Genomic DNA, 14,417 nt, shown 5'->3' on the forward strand with positions numbered 1-14,417 from the left:
AGGGTAGGGTAGGCTAGATCACAGGGTGATCAGAGTTAGCTTTTCTGAGATGTTATTGATCTACATTCTATTACTAAGAAAGACTGTTTAGTGCCTTTTTCTGTTATTACTCTGTTTTGATTATTTGCATACTCTTTTATTCATTCATATTCTTTTATTCATGTCTGATTTTGTACTTCTACTTTGAGGAATGGTAAAAATATATTTCTCCTCTAACTGCTTGCCTTGATCTACAAATGCATTACTCTCCCCAAATGAATATATTGAAAGTAGGATTTCAGGAGTTCCCATCGTGGTGCAGAGGAAAAGAATCTGACTAGGAACCATGAGGTCGCAGGTTCGATCCCTGGCCTTGCTCAGTGGGTTAAGGATCCGGTGTTGCCATGAGCTGTGGTGTAGGTCGCAGATGCGGCTTGGATCCTGTGTTGCTATGGCTCTGGCGTAGGCTGGCAACTACAGTTCTGATTAAACCCGTAGCCTGGGAACTTCCATATGCCTTGAGTGCAGCCCTGAAAAGACAAAAAAAAAAAAAAAAAAAAAAAAAAAAAAGGAAAAGAAAAGAAAAAGTAGGACCTCAAAAGCTTTGAGAGGAGCTGTTCTACTTCAGTCATCACCTTCTTGTGTGTGTGTGTGTGATATTTATTTATTTATTTTTCCACAGTACAGCACGGGAAACGAGTTACATGTACATGTATATATACTTTTTCCTCCTGTTGTTGTGTTGCGATGTAAATATCTAGACACGGTTCTCAATGTTACACAGCAGGATCTCATTGTAAATCAATTCCAAGAGCAATAGTTTGCATCTGCTAACCACAAGCTCCCCATCCCTCCCACTCCCTCTCTCTCTCCCCGGGGCAGCCCAAGTCTATTCTCCAAGTCTATGATTTTCTTTTCTGTGGAAAGGTTCATTTGTGCTTTATATTAGATTCCAGTTATAAGTGATATCATATGGTATTTGTCTTTCTCTTTCTTACTTATTTCACTCAGTATGAGAGTCTCTATTTCCATCCATGTTGCTGCAAATGGCATTATGTCATTCCTTTTTATGGCTTAGTAGCATTCCATATCCACCTCTTCCTAATCCAATCATCTATCAATGGACATTTGGGTTGTTTCCTTGTCTTGGCTATTGTGAATAGGGCTGCAACGAACATGAGGTGCCTGTATCTTTTTCAAGGAAAGTTTTGTCTGGATATATGCCTAAGAGTGGGATTGCTGGGTCATATGGTAGTTCTATGTATAGATTTCTAAGGTACCTCCATATTGTTCTCCATAGTGGCTGTACCAGTTTACATTCCCACCAACAGTGCAGGAGGGTTCCCTTTTCTCCACACCCCCTCCAACACTTGTTATTTGTGGACTTATTAATGATGGCCAATCTGACGTGTGAGGTGGTATCTCATGGTAGTTTTGATTTGCATTTCTCTTATAATCAGCGATGTTGAGCATTTTTTTCATGTGCTTGTTGGCCTCTGTAAATCTTCCTTGGAGAGATGTCTATTCAGGTCTTTTGCCCATTTTTCCATTGGGTAGTTGGTTTTTTTGCTGTTGAGTTGTATAAGTTGCTTGTATATTCTAGAGATTAAGCCCTTGTAGGTTGCATCTTTTGAAACGATTTTCTCCCATTCTGTAAGTTGTCTTTTTGTTTTCTTTTTGGTTTCCTTTGCTGTGCAAAAGCTTGTCGGTTTGGTTAGGTCCCATTGGTTTATTTTTGCTTTTATTTCTGTTGCTTTGGGAGACTGACCTGAGAAAATATTCATAAGGTTGATGTCAGAGAATGTTTTGCCTCTGTTCTCTTCCAGGAGTTTGATGGTGTCTTGTCTTATGTTTAAGTCTTTAAGCCATTTTGAGTTTATTTTTCTGCATGGTGTGAGGGTGTGTTCTAGTTTCATTGATTTGCATGCAGCTGTCCAGGTTTCCCAGCAATACTTGCTGAAAAGACTGTATTTTTCCCATTTTATGTTCTTGTCTCCTTTGTCAAAGATTAATTGACCATAGATGTCTGGGTTTATTTCTGGGTTCTCTATTCTGTTCCATTGGTCTGTCTGTTTTGGTACCAGTACCACACTGTCTTGATGACTGTGGCTTTGTAATATTGCCTGACGTCTGGAAGAGTTATGCCTCCCGCTTGGTTTTTGTTCCTCAGAATTGCTTTGGCAATTCTGGGTCTTTGTGATTCCATATAAATGAAAAAAAAAAAAGTAATTTGACATATTTGTGGGAGGAGCAAAGATGCAAATAAAAAATAGGAAATAACTAACAAAACATTTTTTAAAGTTATGTAAAATACTATGAATAACTATACTGAATTTCATTTTAAAATCTAGATGAATTTAAGTCATGCTAGGAAAATGGATAGCTACCTGTAAAAGATTGATATCAGAACATTTCCTCATACCATATACAAAAATAAACTCAAAATGGGTTAAAGACCTAAATGTAAGACTGGAAAATATAAAATTCCTAGAAGAGAATAGTAGGACACTCTTTGACAGTGTTCTGGATAATAATTTTTTGGATCTGTCTCCTAAGGTAAAAGAAATAAAAGGAAAAATAAACAAATAGGACCTTTAAAATCTTTGCATAGCAAAGGAAACCACTGACAAAGCAAAAAGACCACTTACTGAATAGGAAAAAATATTTGCAAATGGTATGACCTATAAGGGGTTAATATCCAAAATATATAAACAGGTCATATAACTCAATATCAAAAAAATAAAGAACCCATTTAAAAATGGGCAGAAGACCTGAAGGGACATTTTTCCAAAGGAGAAATACAGATGCCCAACATGCATATGAAAAAATACTAACATCACTAATCATCAGAGAAAGGGAAATCAAAACCATAATGAGATATCACCTCATTACTGTCAAAATGTCTGACATCAAAAAGTCTACAAATAACAAATGTCGGCAAGGGTGTGGAGAAAAGGGAACCCAAGCATGCTCTTTGTGGAATTGTAAATTGGTACAGCCACTATGGAAAACAGTATGAAGTTTCCTCAAAAAATTAAAAATAGTGCTACCATATGATCCAGCAATTCCACTCCTGGGTATATATCTGGAAAAAAATGAAAACACTAATTCTAAAAGACGCATGCACCCTAATGTTCATAGCAGCATTATTTACAATAGCCAAGATATGCAAATAGCATGTGTCCATCAACAGATGAATAAATAAAGAAGATGTAAGGTGTGTGTGTGTGTGTGTGTGTGTATGGGTGTGTGTGTGTGTGGTGTGTGACTATTACTCAGCCATAGAAAATGAAATTCTGCCATTTGCAACAATGTGAACAGATCTAGAGTACTGTGCTTAGTGAAGTAAGTCAGACAGGGAAAGACAAATACTCTGTTATCACTTATACTTGGAATCTGCAAAGTAACACAAACAAATGTATATAACAACAAACACAGACTCCCAGATACAGAGAACAAACTAGTGGTTACAGTGGATGGGGGAAGGTGGGAGGGGTGAGATAGGGACATAGGATTAAGAGACACAAACTACTACTTATAAAACAAATAATCAATAAGGATATATTGTACACAGGGAAATATAGCCATTATTTTGTAATAGCTTTAAGTATAGTATAATCTATAAAAATATTGAATCACTATGTTAATACACCCAAAACTAATATAATATTATAAGTCAACCATACTTCAACTTAAAAAAAATTTCTCTCTAAAGAAGTATATCGGAAATATCCTGATGTGGGGATATTTTTAAAAAATAAAATCAAAACGGCTTCTCTTAAAAGAAGTAAGGCTCTTAATTCAAACGTACGGAATAGCGGCTAGTGTAGGTCACAATGCTGGCATCTATAGATATTGGGATTTGAATTTTACCATTGACCTTCTGTTTATAGTAACACTTACAGAAAAAAATATAAATAGCAAGAAATTCATTACCAAAAAAAAGATACAAAATGTTAAAGTAGGCAAACAATGAAATAGAATATATGAATATACCAAAATTGTTATAGAAATCATGATGATAATCATTTTAAAAGTTTCCCATTTTTCAAAATCTCCTCCAAAGCATTTAAGATCCAGATCGTTGTATGGTGAGTTCAGTAAACTTTAAAAAACAGAGAACCTGAGTTCCCACTGTGGCTCAGCAGTAATGAACCTGACTAGTATCCAGGAGAACCTGGACCCAATCCCTGACCTTGCTCAGTGAGTTAAGGAGCATTGCCGTGAGTTGTGGTGTAGGTTGAAGATGTGACTCGGACCTCACGTTTCTGTTGCTGTGCTGTAGGCCAGCAGCTGCAGCTCTGATTAGACTTCTGGCTGGGAACTTCTATATGCCATGGGTGCAGCCCTAAAAAAGACAAAAACAAAAACAAAAACAAACCCAAAACAGATAACTATCATTTATTCAAACTGCTCCAGAAAATAGAAAAGTAAGAAAAGTTATTTAACCTATTTTAAAAGGCTAGTATAACATCTATACTTAAACCACATTAAAGTCACATAAGGAAAGAAAATTTAGGTCATTTTTATTTTTAAAAGTTGGACACAAAAATCCTAGATAGCTAACCAAATTCAAAAGCATATTTCAAAAAAAATTAAGACAAGCAGGGTTTATTTCAGAAATTCTTAGATGGCTAAATATCAATCAAAATATAAATTACATAATGCATTAAAGAGGACAATTCATATGGTCACTTTAATGGATACAAAGCATTTGATAAAAATAATACATTTTGTTTTGATTTTTAAAATCTTAGAAAACAAGAAACAAACTGTTAATTATAAAAAATAATAACACTAAAAACAATAATAGCTTGCCAAAAGCTAGGGCAAATATGATACATACTGCGAAATTTTAAATTTATATCTTTTGAGGTTAGGAGACGACATGGATATGTGCTATCATTTCAGTTGTTTCACATGGTGCTAGAGGTCCTTAAACCACAATAGGATGGCATACAAAGAGAGAGAGAGAAAGAGAGAGAGATTAGAAAGGAGAATACAAAGTTGTTACATTTTTTAAGACATAACAACTGATACTATTTATATGAAAAAACCAAGACTATTGAGACAAACCATCCATTAGAAATAATAATAATAAGATTTGACCAAAGTAGCCAGAGACAAAATCATTCTCCAAAACCAGTAGCATTAGTCCTCATCAGTAATAATTAGCAAATAATGTAGCAATTAAAAATGTCTAGATATTAAAGTAATAAAAGAGCTCAGGACCTTTGTGGAGAAAAACAAACATCCATGAAAATAACTAACAAGTCATAGTAATCAACAGTGTAGTCCCAGCAGGGAGTTAACAACTACAATAATGGAATATGGAAGAAACGTAGAAACAGATCCATTAATATGAGACTCCACCATACGACAGAGGTGCTATCACAGATCAGTAGGAAAAATATGAATTATTGAGAAAATGACACCAAGAAAAAGTCCTATTTTCCATTTCACATATTACATACAATTTAAACTCTGAAAGGATTAAAGACCTAAATGAGAAAGGTGAGTTTACAAAATGATATAAATTGAGATACGATATTATTTTGGTTACTTTGGGACTATGGAAGAATTTCTTTAAAAAGACTCCAAAATCACAGGCCATGATCAGAAAAACTAATGAAATTACATAAAATAAAAGATTTTTGTTTAATGAACATCATTGCTAAGGTTAACAGATGGGTGGCAAACTGGGAGAAGATATTTGCAAGATCAAAATCTGACAAGAGTTTAACATCCAAAATATACAAGAGACTCCAGAAAATCACCAAGAAAACTTCTAAGAAACTCAACGCCTGGCGTTCCCATCATGGCTTAGTGGAAATAAATCTGACTAGGAACCATGAGGTTGCGGGTTTGATCCCTGGCCTCGCTCAGTGGGTTAAGGATCCGGTGTTGCTGTGAAGCTGTGGTGTAGGTCACAGATGCAGCTTAGATCTGGCATTGCTGTGGCTGTGGCTGTGGCCAGCAACTGTAGCTCTGATTAGATCTCTAACCTGGGAACCTCCATATGCTGCAGGTGCAGCCTTAAAAAAAGGAAAAGGAAAGAAACACAATGCCTAAATGGGCAACAATGAAAACTACATGATTCATAGAAGGTGATTCAAAAGGACCAAGATTAAGTGAATAGGGCTTTAATTTCTCTTTCTTTTTTCTTTTTTTTTTTTTTTTTTGTCTTTTTGCCTTTTCTAGGGCCGCGCCCACGGCATGTGGAGGTTCCCAGGCTAGGAGTCCAATCAGAGCTGTAGCCGCCAGCCTACGCCAGAGCCACAGCAACGCGGGATCCGAGCCACGTCTGCGACCTACACCACAGCTCACGGCAATGCCTGATCCCCAACCCACTGATCAAGGCCAGGGATGGAACCCACAACCTCATGGTTCCTAGTCGGATTCACCAACCACTGAACCAGGATGGGAACGCCAGAGCTTTAATTTCACTGACATTCTGAGGAATCCTCAAAGCAATAAAAGCAAATTTCCCCAAAAGATGTACAAAATTAAAAAGACGTATATATAAAGTGTTTCTTAGAATATCGCAAATGGGAAGGATTCTCACTTTGTTAAAGGTACATAACTCGGTGTATCCACTATGAAAAGCTATGTAGATTATAATGTCATAGTCCAGCTCCTGAGTAAATAGGCCAAAGAAACTTTCACACCAAGTGCACAAGAACACATAACCAATAGAGGTTAACAAATATAATCCTACCATCTAGCTGGAAAACTGACATTTTTGAACAGTGCTAACCACCATCACAGTTCTCCCCTTCGTCACACATACCGGGTTCATTCTCCTTTCTACAAACAAAATGCCCTCAACCCTTCTCAAGGGAAACAATTTTATAGTATCATCTAATCATGACATCAGTTTTTATATGTCAGAATTGAATATATTTCATCATAGTAATAAATATTTCCCAAATCTTATTGGCTTATAATAGTAGAGTTTATTTTTCATTTGTGCTGTTTATACACTCTGAGGCAGGATGGCTCTGATAATAATCACTCTGACTCTAGGACCCAGGCTGACAGAGCAGGGATTATCTGGAACACTGTTGCTCAAAGAGGCAGAGGCAAAGCACATACCACACACATCTCTGGAAGTGATATACATCACTTCTGCTCATGTTTTATCAATGAAAGTAATTCATATGAGTAAGTCTAAGCTCAGCAAAGCAGAGAAGAGTCCTCCACGAGGTCAGTTAATAGTGATGAGCAGCCATAGTCTATCACAGTGGATGTTCATGGTAGCATCTTCCACAGCAGTCAGGAATTAGAGTTAGTGTATGCATCAAGAAAGAGAATGAATAAATAGTATGTGGCATACAATCTGCTGTTTCATGCAACCCTCAGAACTGATAATACATTTCAATATATCAGTAAAGATAGATTTATCTAAGCTCAAATTTTAAAAAAGTATTCAGAAGTTAAATTTATGATACAATACAATGTGCTTTTTAAAAGCACATTATGTAACATATTTTTCAAGGAAAAGCATACATCCACATAAACATGTGGAAGATCAATGAGAAGAAAATACAATACATATGTTAGATTGGGGTGTGCATATATAAGGGGTAGGGGAATCAAGTGGATATTGTGATTCATCTAAAAAAATGACAAAATAAAAAATAATGCCTTACAGTGATTTGTGCAGGTGTGCCATGTACTGAGTATGGTCAACTCAATTCTGCTCAATAGATGTTCATTTTAAAAGACTTCTACGTCCCCTTTCAATATATATATGCAATTTGAGAGAGATAATTTATTAAATACTATGGAATGCATATACATTCTGTACAATTAACTAGCAGATGTGTTTTTGTCTCCATTCAACTCTTAAGGAAATGAGAAGTGAGTAATGCAGGTTTTTTTACAGGACATAGGATTGTCATAAAAATGGCTGGCACAGGGCAGTTGTTCAATAAATGGCACCATTTTTATACAGAGAGGGCTTTGCTCTGTGTAAAAAAGCTATTATTTAATCATTGTAACAAAGTAAAGGTTTTTTATGCATAACAAAGTAAAAGATAACATATACGAAGAAATAGAGGAGGTAACTCAGTTGTCCCAAGTTTACAATGACAGTAAAAAGCCAAGTTATAATAGAAATTTCCAACATGTCAATTGTTTTTTTGGACTTTACTGAAGTACAATTGAAAAATAAAATTGTAAGACATTTAAGTGTATGTCATGATGATTTGATATATGTGTACATGATGAAAAGATTCCTCCCATCTATCTAATTAATGTATCCATCATTCTATCTATCTATCTATCTATCTATCTATCTATCTATCTATCTATCTATCTATCCATCTATCTATCTATATGATGAGAACATTTAAGTTCTACTCACTTAGAAAATTTCAATTATATAATATGGTGTTATCACCTATCAAAGTTTCACTGGTTTTTTAACAGAAATAGGAAAAACAATCTGAAAAATCTGTATTAAACCACAAGTGACCCTAAACAATCAAAGCAATCTTGAAAAGGAAAAACAAAGTTAGAGATATTGCACTTTATTCAAACTACATTACAAAACTAAAGAAATCAAAACACTATGATATTCATGAAAAACAGACACATAGATTAAAGGAACAAATAGACCAGAAATAAACCCCATGCATGTATTGTCAATTAATTTATGAAAAAGAGCCAAGAGTATACAATGGGGAAAGGATAGTTTCTTCAATCAATGGTATTGGGAAAACTAGGCAGCACATGCAAAAGGATAAAACTGAACCCCTGCCCTACAGCATACAAAAAAAAAAAAAAAATCAACTGAAAATGAATTAAAGATTTAAAGTTAAGACCTAAAACTAAAAAAAATCTTAGAAGAATACATAAGCGTAAGCTCCTTGACACTGGTCTTGGCAATAATATTTTTGCATCCAACACCAAAAGCTAAAATAAACAAGTGGGACTATATCAAACCAACTTGTGAATTCTTGTCCAACCTTCGTTGGACTCATAACACTCAGCCTGACACAGGAAAAAGAATTATTTGCAACACCAAGGAGAATACAGTTTGAGCCTGCTATTAACAAGAGTCTCTAAATAAATAGCCCTCAACCCTCTTTCTTATCAGACCTTGAGTACTTACCTCAAGAACAGTGAAACTATATCCTGGATGAACATAGAAACAACTTCTAGAACTCTTGTCTTCTACACTGTGTGAAACATTGCCTGAAAATACAATGTGTTCTGGTGCAATATCCCACAGGCACAGTAAAGACATCATAGTTAAGTATGAGTTCACATAGCTCAAATACTGCCACACCTTACAGGGGGTGGGGGTGGAGGGAAGTTTATATTAGAAACCTTCAAAGTCATGCTGACAAATTTTTTCAATAGGTAAGAAAATGTTTTGCTTCAACAGAGTTAAACATCTTTAAGGCAACATCTATAATAAAATGTTAAATTAAGTGGGCCATGAAAATAACTATAGAATGGCATAAAATTTGCAAGGAATAAAAGATAAAAGATATCATGTAGTATCAAACTGGGACTAACAAAGATTAGTTATTTACTGGAGTATGAGAGAACCTCGAATTATGAATATATAAAAGAGTAAGTTCAGGGCAATAAACAATTCTGCTCAAATATTCACACCTTGCTGAGGAACAATCAAAAAACTGAATGCAATTTATTCCCTTTAAGTGTGTCACCTAAATCTCTAATATTTAAAACAAAAGCATTTTAAAACATCCTTATAGATCAGGAGTTGGAAAACCACAGTCCATGGTCTGTTTTGTAGAATGTCCAAGCTGAGAGGGATTTTTATTTTTATTTTTTGTCTTTTTGCCTTTTCTAGGGCCGCTTCCTGAGGCATATGGAGGTTTCCAGGCTAGGGGTCTAGTCGGAGCTGTAGCCACTGGCCTAGGCCACAGCCACAGCAACGGGGGATCTGAGCTGCGTCTGCAACCTACACCACAGCTCACGGCAACGCCAGATCCTTAACCCACTGAGCAAGGCCAGGGATTGAACCCACAACCTCATGGCTCCTACTTGGATTTGTTAACCACTGTGCCATGACAGGAACTCCGGGATTTTTATATTTTTAAAGGGTAGTTAAGAAGAAAAAGATGGAGAAGGGAGAGAAGAAAGAAAAGTGACAGATCAATATATGCCTCATAAACTATAAGATATTTAGTACCTAACCCTTTACTGCAAAAAAGTTTGCTGACTTCTGTTCAAGACCAGTGAAAGAACTGGCATGTTCCTGCATTGGCAAAGTACAGGATGAAAACCTCAGAAGACCAGCAAAATTATATAGCATCTCTTATCCCCAAAGCAGGCTAACAACCTATAGCAAACTAACTTGTTTTCTATTGTCTATGGCTGCTTTTGAGCTACAACGGCAGAGTTGAATAGTTTTAACAGACACCGTATGGCTTGTAGAGGCTAAAGTATTGACTATTTTACCATTTAATAGAAAGTTTACCAACTCTGTAATAAAGGACAGTAACAAGACTCTCATCACTCACTGTGTAACGTCCTTTTTTATACTGGTGGACTCTGATTCCTCAGAACTGAGGGACACAAAAGATTTTTCCAAAAGTTTTTTAACCATGGTGGCTATATTCTAGATTCTCCTGTTTTATGATCCATAATGTTGCTCTATCCTTTGCTATTGGAAATACAAAGAGTTTTGCTGGCACAAGGCTTGTTGACACAGACACCAGGCCTGTTGATCACATGGTTGGTAAAATTTAACCAGACTTATGTATTTCTACTTCAGACAATAATTGACTTAGGATCCCTGAACTGAAACATAGGAATAAGACTTGAGTTGAATAATTCCACAGTGAATAAACTGGTGTGACTATATTGAGAAAGATACTGCTAAGAAATATATAAATATAATACAATACAGTCATCTTTTCTACATGGGTTTTGTTAAGGACATTGTCATTTATATAATATTTTTACATCATTGAGGGTCTTCTTTAAGAGTTTTGTATGGGGACACTTGAGAAAATGTCCCAGAATTTGGGAACTGGAATGCTTTTATCATGTGGACAATGTGTATATGATAATGGACTGTTCCATTTATCAATTTGTTGCCTCTCAGCTCTAAATTCACCCTTCATTGTCTGCTATGCAAAAATGGATATGGGCCCTTTAAACATATTTCCTTTGCCAAGTGGCACGTTGCTAAGCTTTGTCAAAAGAGGGCTGGGGAGAAACATTGCAGGGGGAAAAGTTTTGCTTTCAGGTTCTCCTGTCTTTATTTTCTCAACAGGCTCCTAAATAAGGACACATGGCTTCCTAGGTGCTCAGCAACTATAGTAAGATTCTTGCCCTAACTATATAATGTCCTTTTTAATACAGGTCAGCTTCTTCATTACCAAATCCCTCAGCATGTACAGCTTCTCCAGCATGAGCCAGCCATAAGGACCCGCTTGCCATCAGCATCCCCCTGTATCCCTCTCAAACAGTGGCTGGTGAGACATGTTCCCATGTACAGCTTCCCGGGCACTCTTAGAGAAGAGATTTCTGGCAACTGCCGCATGGCAGATGACTCTGTGACTTCTCTGCCATCCAGAGAGCCATACCACACGCTATCCACAGAGTCTGAATCTCAGCTCTGGCCTAAAGAAGGAGCTATCTTCCATAGTACTTTATCTCAGCCCTAAGGGTAGTGTCTGCTCATTATATATGCTATTCCTATATTCTTTAGGTGTCCTCTTTATTTCTTACTACCTAATGTCTTTTTACTTCAACCTCAGGTAGAATTAATAATTCTGTATATTAGAGTTTCTCTGTTAAAATTACTTTGTGATTTCTCTTTCTCTTCACTGGACTCAGATTAATACACTAATTGTTTCTCTTATTTATTTGGGTACTGGAAAATTCAGAGTTAAAATGCCTATGCTCATGTGTGTGTATCCACTTACATGCATCCACATAAAAACTCATGTAATTTAATATATTGAAATATTTTCTTTTATATAGGTTATATTCTATAATACTCTATAATCTTTACAGAAATGAATTATTTTGAAAATAATATTTGAGTGCTTACTATGACACACTGAATGATGCATGTATTAAATTACTATACAAATATATCTGAGAATTATGCTAAGTATAAGTAATTAATTATAAACATATTAATATATGCTTAGTTTTGACCACCAATCCCTGGAAAGTTGACAATCCAAGAATGAGTATTTAAGGATTTTAGTCCTGCCTCTGGGGCTGCCACATTGCACAGTTGGCTCTTGTGCCTTGAAATCTGGATTCATTAAAGTCTTCTGACTCACTGCCGTGGCTCTTTCTAACACTGAGCTCACATATGCTCTTACCACCCGCTTTGTGCTAGTAGCACCTGCTATGGCTGCCTTGACTACAACCTTCTTATCTGCTTGAGCAGTTCTGTTTCCTGAAGGAAAAAACCCTGCCATGCAGACAACCCTGCATACTGAGAGAAAAGCCATCCACCAAAGAACAAAGTAAACACTCTTCTATCATGTTTCTTGCTTCTCCTTGTACCATACATCCTGGCTACAACAAAGGAGCCATCTCTCAAAGCTTTACCTTTTTTTCTGTTAACTTCTTAGGAAAGGAAGTGCCAAGGAACCTTTTAAGACTACCAAACTGAGGCATCAGCCTGCTTGGAAGATCTGAATCTTGTGCTTTAGGGAAGAAATTAAGAGATTGGGGTAGTTGGGAATACGTCTACCTCTACATCATCATATGACTTAGAGGATATTTTTAAATATCTAAAGCTGGAAACATAAATGTCCTATACTAGACAATTAGTAAAATAAATCATGGTTTCTCTCCACAGCACACTGGCATACCATTATTAAGAATGAGGTCACAGGGGGTTCCTGTTGTGGTGCTGCTGAAACGAATCCGACTAGTATCCATGAGGATGCAGGTTTGATCCCTAGCCTCACTTAGTGGGTCAGGGATCTGGCGTTGCCATGAGCTGTGGTGTAGGTTTCAAATGAGGCCCAGATCTGGCGTTACTGTGGCTGTGGCCAGCAGCTGTAGCTCCAATTTGACCCCCTAGTCTGGGAATTTCCATATGGCATGGGTGCAGTCCTAAAAAGCTTGAAAAAAAAAAAAAAAAAAAGGAATGAGACATATGTGCAACTGCAGATATAAATATGTATACAGACCCCCTTATACAGGTGAATCCAAAAAATGTGGATGGTTGTTTTCTCTCTGAGTTTTTTGTCCTCCTTTTCTTGTGCTTTTCTGAAGTCTTCAAACTCTCTATAATAAATCTGAATTCTTTATATAATTATAAAAAATATACATTTTTAAAAGGCACAGAAATGACTGAGTTCAGCCAAAATTTGCAAATTCAGGGAACGTCCATAATCCCAGAAACGGTTATGGAATATCCTTTGTTCCTTGATGGATGGCTTTTCTCCCTTGTTGGCTTTCTTGGTATTTATTTTTAAAAAATACTTTCTGATCAAGATTTGTTGATGATCTTATCAAAGCAGGGAACCAAAGTAATTTCTAGAATCAAGGCTTTTACCTAGTTTAAATTAATCAGTTATTTAACAATGTACATCCCTAAGACTACAGTCAACATGGAGATGGTTTTAGCTAATTGATACATGGATAGATTAGATAGATAATAGACAGCTGATAGACAGATAGATAGATAGATAGATTAGATAGATGGATAGAGATAGAGAGATAGATAATAGATAAGACAGATATTGTCCAACGATATATTCATCATGGATTTAAAGAACAGGAAATTAATGTTTTAAAAAGGCTCATCTCCCACACGGAGGCAATATTATATTCATCTAGCCAGAGATATTCCTCATCTGTAAAAGGGAGGTAAAAATACCCATGGAAATGAATAAATGAATGCCAATATACAGAGATAAAATATTAAAGCAGTTAAGTTGCCCCTAATAGGTATTAGTGTTTTGAATTTAAGGAAATGTGCATCATTCTGTCTTTTGCTATTTGCTTTTTGATGATCTACCTGTGTAGGAAATAATCTTAATTAACTACTTATTACAAAATGCCAGATAGTCAGCTAGGCATTTTGATAATAATAATAATAATTATTATATATAATGATAATATATTATGTATTGTTATAAAATACTACATAAGATAACATATAATAGTAATTACTACTAACTGATAATAATAACTACTACTGCTACTATTTTTTAGGTGCTTATAATATTCCAGGCATTTTGAAAAGCACTTAATTAATACAATCAATTGTATTTAGTGTTCCAAACCTCTATATGAGGTAGGCATTGCTATATTCAGCAGAAGAAACAGGATCAGAGAAACTGAATGATTTGCTGAAAATCACAAGTATCTGAAGCAGTATTTAAATTAAGATATTCTTGATTTTCAGCTCTCTTCTCTTTCCACTGTCCTAAGCTATTGATTTTCACATGGCTCAGTGTTTTTGGGGTGGCCTT

The 14,417-nt window shown here is 35.8% G+C and overlaps 1 protein-coding gene across 1 annotated transcript in view; it reads right to left on the minus strand.

The window, feature by feature from the left end:
* Positions 1 to 1,707: 1,707 nt before the first annotated feature.
* The window catches only part of METTL15 (methyltransferase like 15), a 382,010-nt gene continuing 369,300 nt past the window's right edge, over positions 1,708 to 14,417 (minus strand). The window contains exons 13-14 of the transcript XR_014837122.1: positions 4,826 to 4,914; positions 1,708 to 2,171 (exon numbers count right to left, since the gene is read on the minus strand). The gene's annotated coding sequence lies outside the window, so the exon portion shown is untranslated. The remainder of the gene's footprint in view (positions 2,172 to 4,825; positions 4,915 to 14,417) is intronic.

This window comes from Sus scrofa, chromosome 2 (assembly GCF_054392235.1).
Source record: "Sus scrofa isolate SSC_HxYL_T2T_F1_AM1 chromosome 2, Sscrofa_HxYL_maternal_Yorkshire_Landrace_v2.0, whole genome shotgun sequence".
In the NCBI taxonomy this organism is placed as follows: Eukaryota; Metazoa; Chordata; class Mammalia; order Artiodactyla; family Suidae; genus Sus; species Sus scrofa.